The following is a 21,905-nucleotide window of genomic DNA, read 5'->3' as shown; positions in this document are numbered from 1 at the left end:
ATCATTTACAGTACAAACGAGATAGACACGTTGCAGCTGATGTGTCTTATCTCGTTTACAGTGTAAACGAGATAAGACTAGAAAATTTAAATTGTTAAATATTTTTAAAATTATTTATTTCGATAATTATTACATTTATTTTATTTATTTAAATAAAAAATCCCAATTACAATATGTGTAGATAACGCATTTCTTTTGTTTCACAATTTTTTTTTTAATTTGTGTATTTTTTTTATTGTTCTTTTATTAATGCTGTTGTTTTTTTCACCTCCTCTTTCTTATTACAATATTTTTCTTTTTTTTAATTCATTTTTTTCTTTTTTTGGTTTTTATTTTTTTAAGAGGATAAAATAAGAAGGATAATATAATAATAATGATGAAAAAGAGAAAAAGGAGAGTTTTAAATTGTATATATTTATTGGAAAAAAGCACTAAAATCTTTTATGTGTGATGCAAAAAATTTTTGAATTTTGATATAGAAATTTTTTAAGCATGACATGAAAATTTTTTTAACGAATTAGAAATTATCAAAAACAAAATAGCATTGAAATTTCTTAACCTTAACACAAAAATTTTTTTAATCCTAACACATAAAATTTCTTAACAAATTAAAAATTATTAAAAAATTTCTTAACTTGTGGTCTTCTAAAGACTTTTTGTGTCATTCACAAAAAAATTATGTACATTTCTAATTAAATAGTATTACCTTTATATCATTGAACATCTTTTTTATTTAATTTTTTATCTCTTTTTCTTATTTTTATTCTTCTTAAGAAGAAGAAGGTATAAATATATTAAATATAATGCTCGTACATAAATTTGACTTTATTAAACTTGGTTAAAAAAATTGTTTAGTATTTTTCAAAAATATATAATATTAACATTTCCTATTATATTTAGTTATATTAGTAATATATAAATATTTTATGAGTTTAATTCTGATGTATACATAATATAAAATAATTTATATATAACACAAATTATATATTCAGTTAATTTTTTTAATAACTATTTACATAATATATGTAAAAAAATAATTATTTTTATTAACATATTAATTTATAATTACTTTATATGCAAAACATTTTTTTATGAACGATGCATGGGTATTAAATTCATATTTTTATTGTGAATTGGTCCGCTGCATTATCCTTCTCAGCAATATTTTGAATTTCAATATCTCTATGTTCAACGATTTCTTTTATCAAATGATACTTTCTTAAAATATGCTTAAACTTTTGATGTGATCTTGGCTCTTTTACTTAAGCAATGACTTCATTATTGTCATACAGTATTAGAAATGGTTCTTTAATTGAAAGCACCGCACCAAGTTCATTATGAACTTCTTCATCCAAACAATTTCTTTAGCAACCTCATTTACTGCTATTTACTTAGCTTCAGTCGTTGAATCAGTTACAGTAGCTTGTTTGGAACTTTTCTAATTCACTGCACCACAATTTAAGGTGAAAACATAATCTAAAGTAGATTTGTTATCATTTTTGTTTGAGGCAAAACTTGCATCAGTAAACTCTTTTGTTGTTAGTTCAGAATCTTTATAGATAAAGAATTGGTCTTTAGTTCTTCTTAAGTATTTAAGAATGGATTTAATCACCTTTCAATGTTCCTTACCGGAATTTGCCTGATATCGACTGGCTACAACTAGCACATATGCGACATCAGGAACGTGTACATGTCATGGTATACATGATAGCTCCTACTGCACTAGCATATGATACTTTAATAATGCATACTCTCTCTTCAAGAGTCTCGGTCTTAGATTTTAGAATTGTTTGATGCGGTATTCGCGTGTTGGTTAGACTATACTCACGATCGGATTCATTACTAGTTTCTAACCGGCATAAGAATATTTCCGTTCATCATATCTCCCACTGAACTAGCATATGGTATTCTACTCATGCGTACTCTCTCTTTAGGAGTTTGAGGATGATTCTTTCTACTGAGAGTAATTCTAGTGCCTATTGGTAAATAGTTCTTTTTAAAATTTTTTATGTTATACATTTTCAATATGGTATTAATGTACATAAATTATGAGAGTTCGAACAACTTTTTAAATCTATCTATATAGATTATAATTCTAAGAATATAGGTTGCTTCTCTCAAATCTTTCATGGAGAATTGTTGACATAGCTAAGTCTTGGTATTTTATAATAATGGGATATCATTTTCTATAAGCAATATATCATCAGCATAGAGTACTAAAAAAATGACTGTACTCCCTCTAAATTTTTTGTAGATGCAAAGATCCTCTTCATATTGAACAAAAAGAAACTTTTTGATCATCTCATTAAAGAAAATGTTCCAACTTCTAGAAGCTTGCTTTAGCCCATAAATGACCCGTTGTAGTTTACAAACTTTGCTATGATCAAACTGGAGTGTGAAATCTTTAGATTGTATCATGTACATATTTTCTTGGAGTTCTCCATTAAAGAAAGCTACTTTCACATTCATTTTCTATATTTCATAATCATAGTATGTTGATATAACAAGTAGAATCTAAATAGATTTGAACATTACCACAGGAGAAAATGTGTTTTCATAATCTATTCCTTCCTTTTGACGATATCTCTTGGCAACTAGATGAGCTTTATAGGTCTCCATCTTACCATCTGCTCAATCTTTTTCTTATAAACCCATTTTCAACCGATAGATTTTATATCCTTTGAGGGTTTAACTAAAGTCCAAACATTGTTGATTCTCATGGACTCCATTTATTTCATGGCATTCTGCCATTTTAGACTTTTAAAACTTTGCATTACCTTTTCATAGGTCTTAGATTATAATCGATTCCATTTTTCACATCATCTTGTACCATTAGGTTTAGCCTCAATGGTGGACAATATTCTCTTGTGGACAATCGAAGAGGTACTTTTTTGTACTAAATTCAGAGGTTACTAAATCGGTTCTAAGGGTAGTATAAGGATTGGTTCATTAACCTCTCTTTGGATTACTATTGATTCTTTATTCATAACTGTTGAAGATGAAAAATTTGGTATTAGTTTGAGTACATCCAAAATTGGTTGCTCAACTTGAATTTCATATTCTTAAAGCTTGTACTTTTTCATTGGTTTCTTAAACTTCATCAAGTTCTATTTCTTCATCTTGTCTTTCTTCACAAAAAAATTCATTTTCTAAAAAGGTTCCACCTCTTGACACAAACACTTTGTTGTAAGAAAGGTGATAGAAATAATAACTCATTTTTTTAGGGTGCCCAATGAATCTATATTTATCGGACCTAACATCAAGTTTATTACTATATATTCTCTTAACATATGCTGGACATCCCCAAACTATAATGTGTTTGAGACTTAGTTTACGTCCTTTGCATATCTCATATGATGTTATAAAAACTGCCTTAGTGGGTACTTTAAGTAGCAAATATGTAGCTAATTCTAAATCATAGCCCCATAAGTTCATATTCTTGAGCTTATATTGGTTTCTTAAGTTTCATCAAGTTCTATTTCTTCACATTGTCTTTCTTCACAAAGAAATTCATTTTCTAAAAAAGTTTCACCTCTTGCCACAAACACTTTGTGGTTAGAAGGGTGATAGAAATAATAACTCATTTTTTTAGGGTACCCAATGAATCTATATTTATCGGACCTAGCATCAAGTTTATTATTCTACATTCTCTTAACATATGTTGGACATCCCCAAACTCTAATGTGTTTGAGACTTGGTTTGTATCCTTTGCATATCTCATATGGTGTTAAAGGAACTGTCTTAGTAGGTAATTTATGTAGCAAATATGTCACTGATTATAAATCATAGCCCATAAGTTTAATGGAAGATCAGTAAAACCCATCATGAATCAAACCATATATAATAAAGTTCGATTCCTCCTTTCTAAAACACCATTGTGTTGTGGAGTACCAGGAGGTGTCCATTTGAGAAAGAATCTCATTCTTCTTTAAGTACTCAAGAAAGTTATCATTTAGATATTCTCTTCCTCTATCAGATCTAAGCACCTTAATACTTTTACCTGTTTGTTTTTGTTACAAAAAATTTTGAACATTTCAAATAATTTAGATTTGTGTTTCATAAGATACACAAAGTCATATCTAGACATATCGTTAGTGAAAATGATAAAATAAGAATATCTTTTTTTGGCTTGAATTTTGATGAGTCCACAAACATTTGTATGTATTCGTCCCAATAATTCTGTAGCCCTTTCTTCATATCCCATAAGAATTTTAGTCATTTTTCCTTTAAGACGTGATTTGTAAATTGCATATGATTCATAATCATATTTGTCAAGGTAACCTTCCTTGTGTAATTTAGAGATCCTTTTCTCCCTATATAACCATGTCTACAATGCCAAAGGTATGATTCACTTACTTTATTATCTCTCTCTCTTTTGACAATAGAAATATGCATAACAAAATTACCATCCAAATCTGAAAGGATATAAATGCCATGTTGGAGATAGTCATTTATGTATAAATTATCACTATAATAAATAGAACAAATATCATTTCTAATATTAAATTAAAAATCACGTGTCTAACATAGAAATAAAAATAGCATTTGTAACAAAATTTAAAACATAATGATAATTCTCCAATACTAATGTCTTGTGTATAGACATTATTAAAAAATAAATCATATAGTTACAATAGCAGGATTTGCTCTGTTCCCGACTTAAAAATAAGTTTCTCCTTTCTTCGGTCATCTACTTACTCATAGTCCATTCCTCTTTGGTTTTTAGAGAAGCAAGGTACTCCTTAAAAAATTTTTTTCATTGACCTTTGCTTTTACAATAAAAACATTCAGCATTATTTTTGTCAGTATTTTCTTGCTTATTCTTGAGTTTGGTCAGACCACCCTAATGGATTCTCTTTTAGAATTATTCTTTCCATTTTTTTCTGTTTCACTTTTCTTTCTTCTTAGAAGAGTTTCCAACTACCATAGCAACTCATTTATTTTCTCAGATGCAATTTGATTTTCATAATCAAGTAGCATGTTGAGCATCTCATGAAGACCATACGTTGCTTTTATCGTATTAAACATAATAATGAATTTTGAAAAGGTTTCTAGGAGATACTATAAGATCAAATCTTGTGAGAGTTCTTTGCCCAATGCGCATCCTAACTTCTCAAGTTGTTCAATAAGATCAATCATCTTAAGAACATGAGGTCCAACAGCCAGTATGAATCTAAACAAAATTTTAGACACTTAATATCGGGCTGTCTTACTTTATGTATTATACATCTTCTTAAGATGTTCAACAATAGTTGGTGGATCTATATCCTGATATTGCCTTTGAAGATTAGAACGCATGGATGTGCATTTGACAGTAAGACAACTTTCCAAATACTTCTCATAAGTATTGGTTGCCTCATCATCAATACTTCCATCCTTTTTAGAGATTGGGGTCATAACAACAAGCTTATCAATTATATCAATTAGTCTTTTATGCATGAGAATAATTTTCAAGTTACGATATCAGTCATCATAATTGGCTCCAACCAATTTGTTACTTTCAAGTATGCCATGCAATGATAGAGCAGACATATTATTCATGAATCTAAAAGGAAAAAACAAATGTGAGTATATGTTCTCACACATAAATAACACTTTTTATAATAAATATTATTATAAAAAATTAAGTAATATTTATTCTTTAAATTAAGTATTAAAAATATTTAAAATTATGAATGAGTACTTTGGTTGTCAAGTCATTACTCATGTATATTTCAAATAGATGATTAAATGTATACGTATCTCATACAATTCTAATCTCAAATAGTTACTTGGTTGTCAGGTCATTATTTAATTGAATTATATTTTATACTTTTAAGTTGTTTAGGTTTAGGTAAAAATTATTCATTCCATACATCAAATACTTATATAAATTATATCTTAGAGTATGAGTCTTCTGAGTCGCTCCTTGTAAACAAGATATAAAATTTATTTATCTTTATATTTTTTATTTCTTAAATAAAAAATAATATGTTTCTTAACATACATATAGTTTGCATAACATGCAATATAAATTTATAATTTCGACAATAGCATTTTATGGCATCGATTATGAATCACATTCATTAACTATATATATAGTAACAAAACTTGAATTAATCCTATTAATTTGTAAATTTTGGTAATTAAAAATAAAATTTTAAACACATAAAGGTCATGGCTCTGATACCATGGTAGGATTATAAAGTATTCTTAACACATAGCGAAAGTGATAAAGTAATTCTATTGATCTATTTTGTGCTTAAAATATTATTGAAATAAGATGGACTAGATGCCAATATTTGAGTATGCTAGTGAAAAAGTTTTCTACTTCGATGGTACGAAAATACTATGTGTATCCACGCTGAGATTTATCCTTACTGTCAACTCTTTGATCAATGGACTTAATTGAGAAACCTCTTACAATTTCTTGCACCAGAAATTCTTCTCCAAGAATTAGACTATTTGTGTATATATATAGAGGTAAAGAAAACACACACACACACACACACACACACATATGAGATTGGTAATTGATTCTAAATTTAAATCTCATTTCAAATCTTATTTTATCTTATTTCAAATTGAAATCTTATGAATTAAATTACAAATCAATTTGAAAAGAATCACTTAGGACATTATCCATATTTAAAATTTATCATAGAATAAATAATTAATTATTTAATATTCTCAATTATCGTATTATTATTAGGGCAAATGACACAAACAAAATAATTGGAGTTCATATTTACACAAATACAATTTTCTGAAACAGGTTACATTTGTGTCCTATATCAACTCTATGTAAACCGCAATAGCTTACCACGTTTTACCATCTTCATTTAATCAACAATATCCTATCGCGGATTACAAGCAACCACCAATTGACCATAATCCGCTGCAGCTAGTTGCAGATTAGGAGAGGCTAAACCGCTCTACCCTACCACAGTTTATAAGCAAATCAGCAAGCTAATTAAATCGCTTATGCCTATCACAATTTACGTGTAATAGCATTATAAAACCACAATATCCAGTGACAGATTGTTCATTCGAGTGCTTGAGAAAATTTGGGGTTGGGAGAATCACGCGAGCACCATACTCTGGTAGGGTCATGGAAGAAGAAAACCGTTTGTATTGACTGAATGACATATTGGCATTGCTCACGTTGTTGGAGGCATTAGTGAAGAGATTAATTGCTTTTTTTTAACTATAAGACTTGTCGTTGATGTAAAATATTGGCAGTAGTTGTTTATATGCTAGTCTTTTTATACCTTTTCTCACCTTACATTTGTGTAGTTTTGTATATTTGAAAGATTAGATAAATAACATGCATTTGTATATTTAAAATCTAATTAGGAAATTTTTATAAATAATTTATGTGTTAGTCTTTTATTTGTTAAAGTTTGATTAATACATATTTATTTTTTTTGTATGATGCAGCTGACTAGATGTATTTATAATGTTAAGAGACAATATATTATACCTCTACATGACTGGATCATACCTTATTTGAAAACTGCTAGTTTGTATCACTTGGATAGGTTGAACACTCATTGGTTCTGGCTGGATGAGCCTATGGTGAGCGCATTTGTAACACCCCAATTTTCCTAAGCTTTACCTCTAGCCGTAAAGCAAAGGTTAATCAAAGGTTACGATAGTTCTAAGGGCACACTTGCATGCATAACCCAAGGATATAGTGCCTGGCACACTCTTGCAGCAGAAAAGATTATCAATCATAATTTAATCCCAGGGACATAATACCCTGCACACTATCATAGTTAACCCAAGGATATAGTGCCTGGCACACTCTCATTATCCAACAAGATCATCATTCCTCTTTGAGTCTTCAACTCATCATAACCATCATCAATTCATCACTTCCGTTCCGAGCTCATTACTTCATCAATTTCCCAAGTCATTGTCAACAATCACCATATGCACCACTCTTCCTTCTCTCTCAACTAACTCATCCGCAATACACCAGAAACCTAAACCTCCGTTTGCTAACTTTTCGAAAGAAAACCCAGCTTAAACTCCTAGGACCTTTCCCATATTTCAATGCTCTAAAAATAAGTCCAAGAGTCTTAAAATGGTGTTATAGAAGCTTACAACCTAGTTGGAAAGGTGAAATAGTTGAAAACAAAGTTTAAATTTATGAAACAGGGCGTGTGCGTCTGCACATGGGTGTGCGTGTGCACGCCCAAGAAGATTTTGAAAGTGTGCGTACGCACAGGTCGTAATTCTTCATTGATGTACGCACGCACAACTTATGCTAGCGCTGCTACCAAAGCCCTTTCCCCTGCCTGTGCATACGCACAGGTCTGTGTGTCCGCACAGAATAACATTTTCGCAGGGTTGTGCGTGTGCACAAGGCTGTGCGTGCGCACATATCAGAAATCCTGAAATTCTGCAACTTTGCAGAATTTCAGATTTTTAACCCCAACTTTGAATGATCATAACTTCCTCTACAAAATTTCAAATTTTGAAAACTTTATATCAAATCGAAGGGTTTTCAATAATCTTCAAATATAATCCAAATTCAAAAAAATTTGAAAACCGAGGCAATTATGATCAGACAAAGTTCACCAAAAATCCTTTTTACCCAAAACCTCAAATCCTCAAATTTAACCATCTCTCAATTCAAAACCAAACCAAACCATGTCCAACCATCATAAACCACTACTACATACAACATCTTACCATTTCATGTCATCCTCCTCAATTTCACACCTACATTACTAAGCCATTACATCATATCTCACTACCAATCCAAAATCTCCAATTCAATCATAAATCCACACTCATAATCATCAACCAACAACAACCTCAACAACCAAAACAAATCTCAACATTCATCATCAACCTTCATAATCACTAAAACACCAACAATCATCATCAATTCATATAATCATTATTATTATTATTATTCCAACTCCTTCTACACAACACCACTAGCACATTAATATGCATCATTATTCGTCCACAATAACAACAACACTCCTCAAAAATAATAATTCACACATTCATCAATAATCAATATTTTTAACAACATCAACAATAATTCTCATCCATATTCATCACACATCATGCTCCAACACATACATTTCTCTCAATTTCATCATCAAACATATATCACAAACATCAACATATTCAATCCTATCTTAGGGTCAACTAGCCTAAGTGTCCAGAAACATTATATATTACATAAAGGAAACCGAAACCATACCTTGGCCGATTCTCAAACGCACCAAACACCAAAACGAAGCCACGAAGCTTGATCCAATGCCTCAACCAACTCCAACCAACACCAAAGCTCAAACTAACAACACATGTATATACCAAAATCAAAACTTAAGATACACAAAACAACTAAACACAAGGATTTAGTAAAGCCTTACCTTACCCAACGTGATTAGGGATAAAATCCAATATTTACCCGCTACTAGAGATCTCCTAAACAACAAAAACCACAAAATCTACTCAAAACCATAACCTCAAAAACGCAGAAATCTAGGGCACAAAACTGGGAAGTGAGACGCGGTTTCTTATCAGATTTGCTCAGATAGAAACGTAGAGCTCAACAAGCGCTTCGCGTGGCCACAAATGGCTCGTCAATTGGAGCTCCGGATCAAAAGTTATGGTTCCCGGAAGATGGAGGTGAATAGTGCACTCTCTCTTCTTCCTCTCCTCTCTAAAAACCGCGGCCCTCTCTCTCTTAGGGCTGGAAAATGAGCTCAAAACTCATTAAATGAGCTTATATAAGTTGGACCTTGGGCCCGGTTTAGGCCCAGTCCAACCTGTTAGCATTTTTGGTCCATTTGGCCTACTTTGGGCCAAAACCTTTAAGATTAGTGTCCGGTTTTCGATTCTAAAATTATTTTTGTCCTTTCAAAACAACAAATCAATTTTCTAAATATTATTTTAAAAAATACGCGGTACTGGACAGTCTAAAGCCGGTACTGCCAGCTTAAGCACCAGTACGCATTTTTACAAAAGTTTTTTCGAAAAGGTACATTTTCCAACTCAGAAAAATTCACTGAAATCAAATTTCACATTTTTATTTTCAAATTAAAACTTCTAAATTTTGAATCTATTCTGGACACTAAAATTATTTTATTAAAACGGTTTTACGTGAAAACGCGGGTTCTTACATCCTCCCCTCCTTAAAAAGATTTTCGCCCTCGAAAATCCGAATTACGCGATGGGATATATATATATATCCAACAATAGTGGATGAAAATACAATTAAATTAGGATAGGGATACTTATGTAATTCATTGGTGAGAATTTCAGATAAGCGTATAGAGATGCTTTCGTCCCTCTGAACCTCTGCTTTCCTGCTGTCTTCATCCAATCCTTCCTACTCCTTTCCATGGCAAGCTGTATGTTGGGCATCACCGTTGTCAATGGCTACTTCCCGTCCTCTCTGTGAAAATGGTCCAATGCGCTGTCACTGCATGGCTAATCATCTGTCGGTTCTCGATCATACTGGAATAGGATTTACTATCCTTTTGCGTCTGTCACTATGCCCAGCACTCGCGAGTTTGAAGCTTGTCACAGCCATCCCTTCCCAGATCCTACTCGAAATACCACAGACAAGGTTTAGACTTTTCGGATCTCAAGAATGGTCATCCATGGGTTCTAACTTATACCACGAAGATTCTAATATCTCAGACTCGGTCCCCTGTATTAGATATCTAAGAGACACTCATTCTAGCTTGGTTGCATGTACAACGGAAGTGTTTGTCAGGCACGCGTTCATAAGTGAGAATGATGATGAGCGTCACATAATCATCACATTCATCATATTCTTGGGTGCGAATGGATATCTTAGAGAAGGAATAAGCTTGAATTGAATAGAAAAACAGTAGTACTTTGCATTAATCTTTGAGGAACAGCAGAGCTCCACACCTTAATCTATGGTGTGTAGAAACTCTACCGTTGAAAATACATAAGTGTTAAATGTTCAGGCATGGCCGAATGGCCAGCCCTCACAAAAGTCTAAGATAGCATAAAACTAATCAAAAACTCTGATCCGAAGATGTAAATACAATAGTAAAAAGTCCTATTTATACTAAACTAGTTACTAGGGTTTACATAAATAAGTAAATGATGCAGAAATCTATTTCCGGGGCCCACTTGGTGTGTGCTTGGGCTGAGCATTGAGCTTTACACGTGTAGAGGCTTCTCTTGGAGTTGAACGCCAGTTTGTAGCCTGTTTTTGGCTAATCCAACAAGTTGCCAAGGCACCTCGTTCACCATCATCCTACCATGTCGACGTTCTCTCTCGCCATCTCCTCCGTAGAATAGTTCACTCGGATAGGCAGAAATATATATATATATATATATATTCCCCACGAGGCATCCTACTTTCAACGTTGCTAATCCAACAAGTTGCCAAGGCACCTCGTTCACCATCATCCTATCATGTTGATGTTCTCTCTCGCCAGCTCCTCCGTAGAATAGTTCACTCGGATAGGCAGAAAATGAGCGGATTTGGTTAAGCAAACCACGATCACCCAAACCGCATCATAGTCCATTTCCACTGAGGAATCTCAAGAGGCTGTATCGTTCCTGACGGCTTCTAATGCTCTATCTTCACCTTTTGACACGTCAAACACTTGGATGCCACTGTAGCTACATCACCTTTCATCCCAAGCCACCAGAACATCTTCTTTAAGTTACAATACATCTTCATGCTTCCGGGATGAACAGAAAATCCACTGTAATGAGCCTCCGACAACAAGTCTTGTCTCAAACTTCCGCATCCTGTGTGCAAACTCTCCCCTTATCTCTCCTCAATCTTTCACCCTCCTTAGCGAATTCTTCACGCCTCTTATCACCAACTGGTTGCAACAATTTCTAAAGCTTCAGCTCATCTTGCTGAGCCCTCTGAATCTCCGTCTTAATCGTGCTTGAAATCTGCAACAGGTTCAAACAAGTTCTTCCAGCAACCTCACCAATGTCCAGCTTAAAATCCCCAATGCACCTGCGACCACCTTCGCCTTTCCAGGGTGATAACTCAGTTGAAATTCATAATCCTTTAGCAACTCCATCCGTCTTCTCCAACGCATTTTCAAGCTCTTTCTGATCAAAGACATACTTGAGACTCTTATGATCAGAAAAGACGCTAAACCTCACTCCGCACAGGTGGTGCTTCCAAATCTCCGGTGCAAACACAATCGCCGCTAATTCCAGATCATGAGTTGAATAGTTCCCCTCATGCGGTTGATGCACTACTATTTCGTGGTACATTTTATACTTAATTGAGTGGATTTTATCCACTAAACTCACATTTATTCATATAATCCACACGTTTTACATTTTCCTTCCTAATTATGTGCTTTGATTGAAAACATGCTTCTTTGGCCTTAAATTTGCTATGTTTAATCCTCTCTTTTATACCATTCGATGCCGTGATCCGTGTGTTAAGTGTTTTCAGGATTTATAGGGGCAGGAATGACTTAGAGGATAGAAAGGAAGCTTGCAAAAATGGAAGAAACACAAGAAATAAAGGAGACAACAAGCGAGCATTGACACGCACGCATGGCTCACGCGTGCGCGTGATTTGGAGCTTTCCACAGCGATGCATGCGCGTACCTGACGCGTATGCGTGACCTGCAGAAATTGCAGAAATCACTGGGGACGATTTTGGATTGAGTTTGGACCCAGTTTTTGGCCCAGAAATGCAGAGTAAAGCCAGGGGACAAGCAAATACTCAACAAACATTGAATCATATTTTCGTTCACATAATTTTAGGTTTTAGATGTAGTTTCTAGAGAGAGAGAGGCTCTCTCCTCTCTCTAGGTTTTAGGATTTCTCTTAGTTTTATGTTTATTTCTTCTCAATTCCAGGTTCAATGTTCCTTTAATTTAGTTTCCATTCTACTTTTATTTATTCCAGCATTTTGGTTTATTTATTTTCCTAATTTGGTTTATGAATTCCATGTTAGATTTGATTTCTTTATTTAATGCAATATGAGGTATTTCATATTTATGATTTTAATTTAGCTTTTTACATTCTTAGCTTGGACTGATTAATTGGAGACTCTTGAGTTATCAAACTCCTTTGTTGATTGATAATTGAAAGTTGCTAATTGACTTGAATTCCAATAACTCTAGTCTTTCCTTGAGAGTTGACTAGGACTTGAGGAATCAAATTGATTAGTCCACTTGACTTTCCTTTATTTTGTAAGGGTTAACTAAGTGGGAGCAAGGAACAATTCTCATCACAATTGATAAGGATAACTAGGATAGGACGTCCAGTTCTCATACCTTGCCGAGAGTTTTCTTAATTATTAATTTACTTTCTTGCAATTTACTTTTAGTGTTCCTTATTCAAAAACCCAAAAATATACTTTTCCATAACCAATAATAACTACACCTCCCTGTAATTCCTTGAGAGACGGCCCGAGGTTTAAATACTTCGTTATTAATTTTTATTGGGTTTGCTTAAGTGACAAACAAGTTTTTGTACGAAAGGATTCTTTGTTGGTTTAGAAACCATACTTGCAACGAGATATTATTTGTGGATTTCTTTATTGGCAAAAGAATCTGTTCGTCAAAATGGCGTCGTTGCCGGGGAATTACAAACGTGTGCCTTATTATTGGTTATTGTAAATATTTGCTTTTTCGTTTCTTTGTTAGTGTTTCTAGTTTTAGGAGTTTATTTTCATTAATTTTTATTAGTTTTTATTTCTCTTACTACTATGAATTCTCACCCCTTTCGCTATGAGTTTAGTTCCAATTATGTTGCAGGGAATGGACGCCATAATGAGAACATGCATCGAGGTTGGAATAATCAAAGATGGGAGGAGCCACGAGGATTTGATCAACCCTTTCGGCAACAACCCCCTCCAATGCGCTATAACCAACAACCATTCTATGATGCATACCAAGACAATAGTTATGGTGGACCGCTTTGTGACAACCAACCTCCACCAAATTACTATGGTCAAGAGCCATTCCAGGATGCATACCAAGAAGATGGATATGGTGGACCCCCTTGTAGTTACCAACAAACCCCACCGTATGCTTATGAACCACCTCCTCAATATAACTTTGAACCACCACACTCACAAGCTCCTTTCCACCATTCACCTCCATATGACCCTAATCCTTATCCACCACACCAACCACCATACGAGCCTTATGAACCATACATAGAACCACCCCAATTCCAAAACAATTGTCCCCTCCATCTTTCTATGACGAGATGCTTTAATCTCTTGCACAAGGACAAAAGGCCATGGAGAGCACACTTAGCTCCACCCTAAACGGTCTGACCTCTGCTGTACAAGCTCTTGCCTCACAGATTGGATCAATGAATACCTTCAACAATCAACCCTCAAGCTCTAGTGCACCCCCTTTTCAGCCCCATAATGACCTTTCCATCCTATCACCACCCTCCATGGAAGAGCACCCACATCCATCAATCCAAGAGCAATATGATCCCAATGATGCTACTGACCCGGAACAAGAGAGAAGGGATCAGTTTCGCGAATTCATACTTCACAAGAAGCTAGAGGAGGCCCTAAAGGTGGGGGTAGGAGAGACCCTTGAAGATGAAGAAATAGTTGAAAGGAGTTGTCATGTAAAGGAAATCATCAAGGAGGAGTTCGATTTTATACTAAAACAACTGGACAAAGCAGTAATTATTGAAGAGGAAGAAGTGGTTGCAGACTTAGGAGATGCTGAACCTCCATGGGAACCTCGAGTCATAGAGCCTCCTTCTAAGGAGTTTGAATTTGATGTTGAGGAGGGTGTACAACCTCCAAGGCATATCATTGCTGAAGACTTTGAAGAGGTCGATCAAGAGATGGAGATTAAAGAAGAAGAAGCACAACCTCCCATGCCCTTGGTAAGCAATGAAGAAGAGATTGAATTGGAAGAAAGCTACCAAAAGGAAGAGGTTGAAATTGAGGAAGCTTGCAAAGAGGTGGAAGGATTCAAAGAAGAACGAACACAAGGGAGTGGAGCTTGCAAGACCCTTAGAAACACCTCTCCCAAAGCCACTACCATCCAATACAACATTCAAGTGGATAAAATTCATATCCCTTAGCTCTCTCATTCCACTTGAACATGGTTTACTTGAGACAGATGGTCAACTTAGAGCTCTTTGTGGCTTTAAGAGTAAGAGGGAGATGGTTAGTGGTAGGAGTCGTCTTGCAAGGTTCAATATGGTTGCACGCTCCAAGTCTAAGTACAAGGATTGGTGTAGAGCTCGATTGAATGGGTCTAGGAAGTTGTTTGGATATCTCAGTGAGAATTCAGATTGCTCACCACCCAAGTGGAAAAATGATGATCAACAGGAAGATGGGTGCAAAAGCAAGGTCTGGGACCCCGAAATTCATTCTGGCAATCAACACTTAAGGGGCCTTGTCACTTGCTTTAACTTGCTCGAAGGCTTTATGTGCCTAGTTTGGGACTTCGGAGGCTATTGGAATTGCAAACATTGGTGGGAATTCCAGGACGAGTTGAAGCACAAGCCACCATGACAGGAAACTCCCCAAATGTCCAACTTAAGGACAATAACTAAAAGTGCTAGGTAGGAGATAGCCCACCATGGTATGATCTTTCATTTTTATTCTTAGTTTTATTCTATTTTATTTTTATTAGTGTTTATTCATAATATCTGCATCAGTATATGCATTCTGCATTCTGCATTTTGCATAAAAAAAGGGGAAGGATCGACGTGCAAGCGTCCACGACGCGCGCACATCGTATGTGTATGCGCAATTGAACAGAGAGTTGTGCGAGAGATGCGTGGGAGGGGTGCGTGGTGCACAAGCCACCCCACGCGTACGTATGCCTCATGCTTATGCGTCCCCTGCAAAAAGTTCAACCCACACGTAAGCGTCAGTGACACGTACGCGTAGGCATGAAAATCGGCGTAAAGAGCAAATTGAACAGAAAGTTGGGCTGCCACTGTGCTGGAATCGCGCGAGCTGGCATGCGTACGCGTGCCCGATGCTCACGTGTCAGTGTGCAATTTTGGCCACCCACGCATACGCGTGGGCGACGCTTACGCGTCGCATGGCTGTCTCTGTTGTCACGCGTACGCGTGATGCCTGTGCGCGCGTCGGTTCCTGTTTTCCATTTCTTACTTGTTTCTTCTCTCCTTTCTTACTTTCTTCTTCTTCATCTCTTTAACTTCTTATCCTTATTCACTTTCATTCTATTTTACTTAATTCATTTGCATACTTTCATTCATTGTATTTTAATTTTGTGCATATTTTTATTTTCTTCTCTAAGTTATTACTTTACCATTGGTGTTAAACAGTTCTTATTCAAATGATTGCATCCCTTTTACATCCTAATTGCTTCGTGCCTTGTTTTATATTATTGGGTGATATTAATTATCTGTCAATGCCAATCTTTTATGACACCTGTATTCCTTTTGCATTGGCATGAATTTATATTGTCTTTCATTATCTACTGTCTCTTCCCCTTTGTTGCAATTTTTGTACTATTGATATGCCATGTGCTTATACTATTTTCTCACTTGCATGTTGTAGCTACCATGTAATTGAGACCCTTATTATTTGGCATTAACCCACACATACTTTATTTGTTTTCTTATCTTTATTTCTGGGTTACTTTTCTTCTTTTTCCCATTCTTTCAGGATAGCCACTGAGAAGGGAAATGAGAAGCTTCTCAATGGAGCGACAGACAAGTCCATCTGCACAATCTATGAAGAAAAGCATCAGTGTAGCAACCCGTCCACTTGCACATCGTAGCATGCACCGAGGACGGTGCAATCTTTAAGTGTGAGGAGGTCGATACCGACTTCCGTGGGTTAGTTACTTCCTTTTTCAAACACCAATGTTTAATTTTCTATGTTAATTTAATTGTTGCATTTGCATATTTGATTGCATATTTATTTGATTTTGTGCATATTTTACCACTGCTTGGTTAAAGTAATGAGTTTCTTTTCAAGACCCTATTTTACAATATTTCACTAATTTAAATTGAAAACTTGTGTTAAACTTGTTTGAGGATTGTAATTTGGAACATGAATTATAGCTAAGAACACACAACCTATGAGATTTGAGCTTAATTATATGGTTACATTATTTAACCATAATATTTTTTTTCTTGTGTGTTTTCTTCTCTATGATTGCAATCTATATTTTGTTCCATTCTATATGTCCATTGTTTAGTGTATTTACATGCTTGCATATGATTGAGGCCATCATTTGATTTTAGCTCACTTATCCGAAATAGCCTACCATTTCAATCACATTTGTTTGCCACCTTGAGCCTTTTTAATCCCCTTTGTTCTTTATATTACCACATCACTAGCCTTAAGCAGAAAAATAATTAATTACCCCAATTGAATCTTTGGTTAAGCTTAAGTTAGAGATTATGTGTCAATTAAGTGTGGGAAACTGTGGGAACTTGGGTTGATGAAAGTGTACAGTATTCTATTGACAAAAGTATTGGGAATTTGGGTACCTACTCATGTGAGACTAGAAAAAAAATATAAAATTTAAAAACCCATGTGCATTGATATGTTATGTCTGCTTTCAAAAAAAAATTCAAATAAAAAATATTCAAATAAATAAGTAATTAAATAAGGGGACAAAATTACCCCAATGCTAAGTTTAATAAAATATCAATGCATATATGATAAAATTAAAGAAATACTTGGTACATGAGTATGTGATACAAAAGTGGGAATTATGGGTAGCTAGGCATGATTTTAGAGTTACATAGAGTGTGTGTGTGTGTTAAGTAAGAGCTTAGGTTAATTGAAGATTCAAATTATAGCTCACTTGGCCATACATATATCCTCACCCTTACCTTAGCCCCATTACAACCTTGAAAAGACCTCATGATGGTTGCATTGGTACACTAAATTTTTGTTGATTGGTTAGATGAAGAACAAAGTTTTAGAAAGCATGACTAGAGAAGAGTAGAGTGATTAACCCTAGACACTTGAGAGATTAGAGTGATATACACTACCAGTAAGGGTTCAATACTTAATTCCATGTTCCCTGCTTTCATGAGCTATCTTCTTACAAGTTTACTTGTCTTTTATTGTATGATTTGAATTAGTGGAATCTGATTTATGTTTGTCTTGAAGAACTTATTTACTTTTAACTAAGTAGACAGAATCATCTTAGCATATAGTTGCATTCATATATAGGTTGCATTTCATGAGTCTTACTTTCCCCCATTCATTCTTTATATCTCCTTGAGCTTAGCACGAGGACATGCTAATGTTTAAGTGTGTGGAGATTTGATGCACTACTATTTCGTGGTACATTTTGTACTTAATTGAGTGGATTTTATCCACTAAACTCACACTTATTCATATAATCCGCATGTTTTATATTTTCCTTCCTAATTCTGTGCTTTGATTGAAAACATGCTTCTTTGGCCTTAAATTTGCTATGTTTAATCCTCTCTTTTATACCATTCGATACCGTGATCCATGTGTTAAATGTTTTCAGGCTTTATGGGGGCAGGAATAGCTTAGAGGATAGAAAGAAAGCTTACAAAAATGGAAGGAACACAAGAAATAAAGGAGACAACCAGTGAGCATCGACGCGCACGCATGGCTCACGCATGCGCGTGAAAGACGAAAAAGCACAGCGACGCGTGCGCGTACCTGACGCGTACGCGTGACATGCGATACCTGCAGAAATCACAGAAAACGCTGGGGGCGATTTTGGGCTGAGTTTGGACCCAGTTTTCGGCCCAGAAACGCAGAGTAAAGCCAGGGGACAAGCAGAGATTCAACAGCCATTGAATCATACTTTCATTCACATAATTTTTAGGTTTTAGATGTATTTTCTAGAGAGAGAGACTCTCTCCTCTCTCTAGGTTTTAGGATTTCTCTTAGTTTTAGGTTTATTTCTTCTCAATTCTAGGTTCAATGTTCCTTTAATTTAGTTTCTCTTATACTTTTATTTATTCTAGCATTCTAGTTTATTTATTTTCCCAATTTGGTTTATGAATTCCATGTTAGATTTGATTTCTTTATTTAATGCAATATGAGGTATTTCATATTTATGATTTTAATTTAGCTTTTTATATTCTTAACTTGGATTGATTAATTGAAGACTGACGATCACATTTCTGCTAGTAAAGAATTTTATAAAAATAATCGCATTGCAAGTATAGTTTCTAAACCAACAGAGAATCCTTTCGTACAAAAACTTTGGTTGTCACAAGTAACAAAACCCAATAAAATTGATAACCGAAGTATTTAAACCTCGGGTCATATCTCAAGGAATTGCAGGGAAGTATGATTTATTATTGGTTATAGAAAAAGGGTATGTTTTTGGGTTTTTGAAATAGAGAACAAGTAATTTAAATAGCAAGAAAAATAAATTAATAATTATAAAAAATCTCTTGGCAAGGTATGAGAACTGGAAATCCTATCCTAGTTATCCTTATCAGGTGTGATGAGAATTGTTGTTGCTCCCACTTAGTTAACCCTTACTAAATAAAGGAAAGTCAAGTGGACTAATTAAATTGATCCTCAAGTCCTAGTCAACTCATGTGAAAAGACTAGCTTTAGAGTGATCCAATTCAATCAGCAATTCCCAAATCTCAATCAAATGCTGAGTCTGATAACTCAAGTGTTACCAATTACTTAACCAAAGTAAAGGGGGGATAAATTTAAATTAAATTAAAAGCATTAATAACATAAATTTGAAGAAAGTAATCTTAAATCTAAAATACCTCAATGTGCATTAAATAGAATATTCAAATCTTAACATGAAGAGTTCATAAGCCAATTGGGCAACATAAGTCAAATACAAGTAAAAGCATTAGAGTAAATAAAAGTAGAAGAGAATATAAAAAGTAAAAGAACATTGAACCTGGTATGAAGAAAATAACCATAAAATAAGAGAAATCCTAATTCTAAAACCTAAGAGAGAGGAGAGAGCCTCTCTCTCTCTCTAAAAACTACATCTAAAACCTAAAATTGTGTATTATGAACGTTCTATGAATGGTTGAATGAATGGATGGATTTCCCCACTTTATAACCTCTAATTTATGTTTTCTGGGCCGAAAAATGGGTCAAAAATAGCCCAGAAATCGCCCCCAGCAATTTCTGGTACGTCAGGTCGCTGCAAAGCCACGCGGAAGCGTCGTCCACGCGTTAGCGTGGATTGAGTTTTTGCCAGGTCACGCGTCCGCGTGATCCACGCGTGTGCATCGCCTGGATTTGAGGCAGCTATGACAAATTATAAATCGTTGTGAAGCCCCAGATGTTAGCTTTCCAACACAACTAGAACCGTGTCATTTGGACCTCTGTAGCTCAAGTTATGATCGATTTAGTGCAAGAGGGTCAGGCTGGACAGCTTTAGCAGTTCCATCAGTTTCTTGGATTCCTTCCACTTTTGCATGCTTCCTTTCCATCCTCTGAGCCATTCCTACCCTATAAACCCTGAAATCACTTAACACACATATCAAGGCATCGAATGGTAATAAGATATGATTGAAATTAGTAAAATTTAAGAGCAACGAAACATGTTTTCAATTATAGCACAAAATCGGGAAGGAAATTGTAAAACCATGCATTTTGTATGAATAAGTGTGCAAAGACTTGATAAAAACCAATCAATTGAGAACAAGATAAACCATAAAATAGGGGTTTATCAACCTCCCCACACTTAAACATTAGCATGTCCTCATGCTAAGCTCAAGAGAAGCTATAAAGAATGAATGGGAAAAGGTAGAATGTATGAAATGCAACCTATTTATATGAAATGTAGCTAAATGCAAAATAACTTCTACCTACTTGGTGAAAAGTAAATAAATCTTTCAAGAACAAATATGAACTGGATTTCACTAATTCAAATCATAAAAATGAAGTACAAATAGACTTGCAGAAGAAAATAGCTCATGAAAGCCGGGAACAAAGAATCGAGCATCTAACCCTCACTGGAAGTGTATGCACTCTAATCGCTCATGTGTTTAAGGTTCGATTTCTCAATTCTCTACTAATCTTGCTTTCTAAGGCTTGCTCTTCTTCTACCAATCAACATAAATTTAATGCATAGATACACATATCAAAAGGTTTTTTAAGGGTTGTAATGGGGTTAGGGTCAAGGTAGGATTGTATTTGGTCAAGTGGACTAAAATCTGAATCCTTAATTAACTTAAACTTTCCACCTAATTTTAGACAATCCATGTAATCATAATACCACATCTAACTATCCATTAACCATGTTTTCCACATATTCATGCATCATAATTTCGAGTACAGTACATATGCATTGCTTTCACCATTTACTTTAGGGCATTTTGTCCCCTTTTATTATTTGCTCTTTTTCTTTTCTTTTTCTCCTTTATATTTTTTTCCTTTTTTTTCTTTTTTTATTTTATTTTATTTTTTTCTCAATGCATATGATTAAATTATTAAATTCATAAACATGTCCTAAACATTTCTTTCACATTTTCAGAAAATTCTAACATACTCAATTCTCAAACCAAACGTTTTCAAACCCACTTTTCCCCAAACTTAATTCATGAGCACTCTCACTAGTCTAAGCTAACCAAGAATTCAAATTAAGGACATTATTGTTTTTCGCTTAGAGTTAGTGATGAGCTAAAGTAAAGAATAAAAGGGGTAAAATAGGCTAAAAATTGGTTTGCAAGGGATAATGAAAGGTAAGGCCATATGGGTATGTAAGCTCAGTGAAACAAAGGCCTCAATCATATAAGTGCATGCATACATCAAACAATAAAAATATAGAATTAAGCAAGACAAAGATCACAATTTTAGAGAGAAAAACACACACCAAAAATAAAATGTTGGTTGGTAAAATGCAATCAATCAATTAGGCTTAAAATCTCACTGGTTTTGTGTGTTCAAGCTCTAAACCATGTTCCAATATAATATTCCTTCAAACAAGTTCAATAAAAAGTTTTAATTTAAATTAGTGAAATACTCTAAAAAGTTT

The sequence above is a fragment of the Arachis ipaensis genome, chromosome B03 (genome assembly GCF_000816755.2).
Source record: "Arachis ipaensis cultivar K30076 chromosome B03, Araip1.1, whole genome shotgun sequence".
Taxonomy (NCBI): domain Eukaryota; kingdom Viridiplantae; phylum Streptophyta; class Magnoliopsida; order Fabales; family Fabaceae; genus Arachis; species Arachis ipaensis.
Note: the sequence above shows the minus strand (reverse complement) of the source record.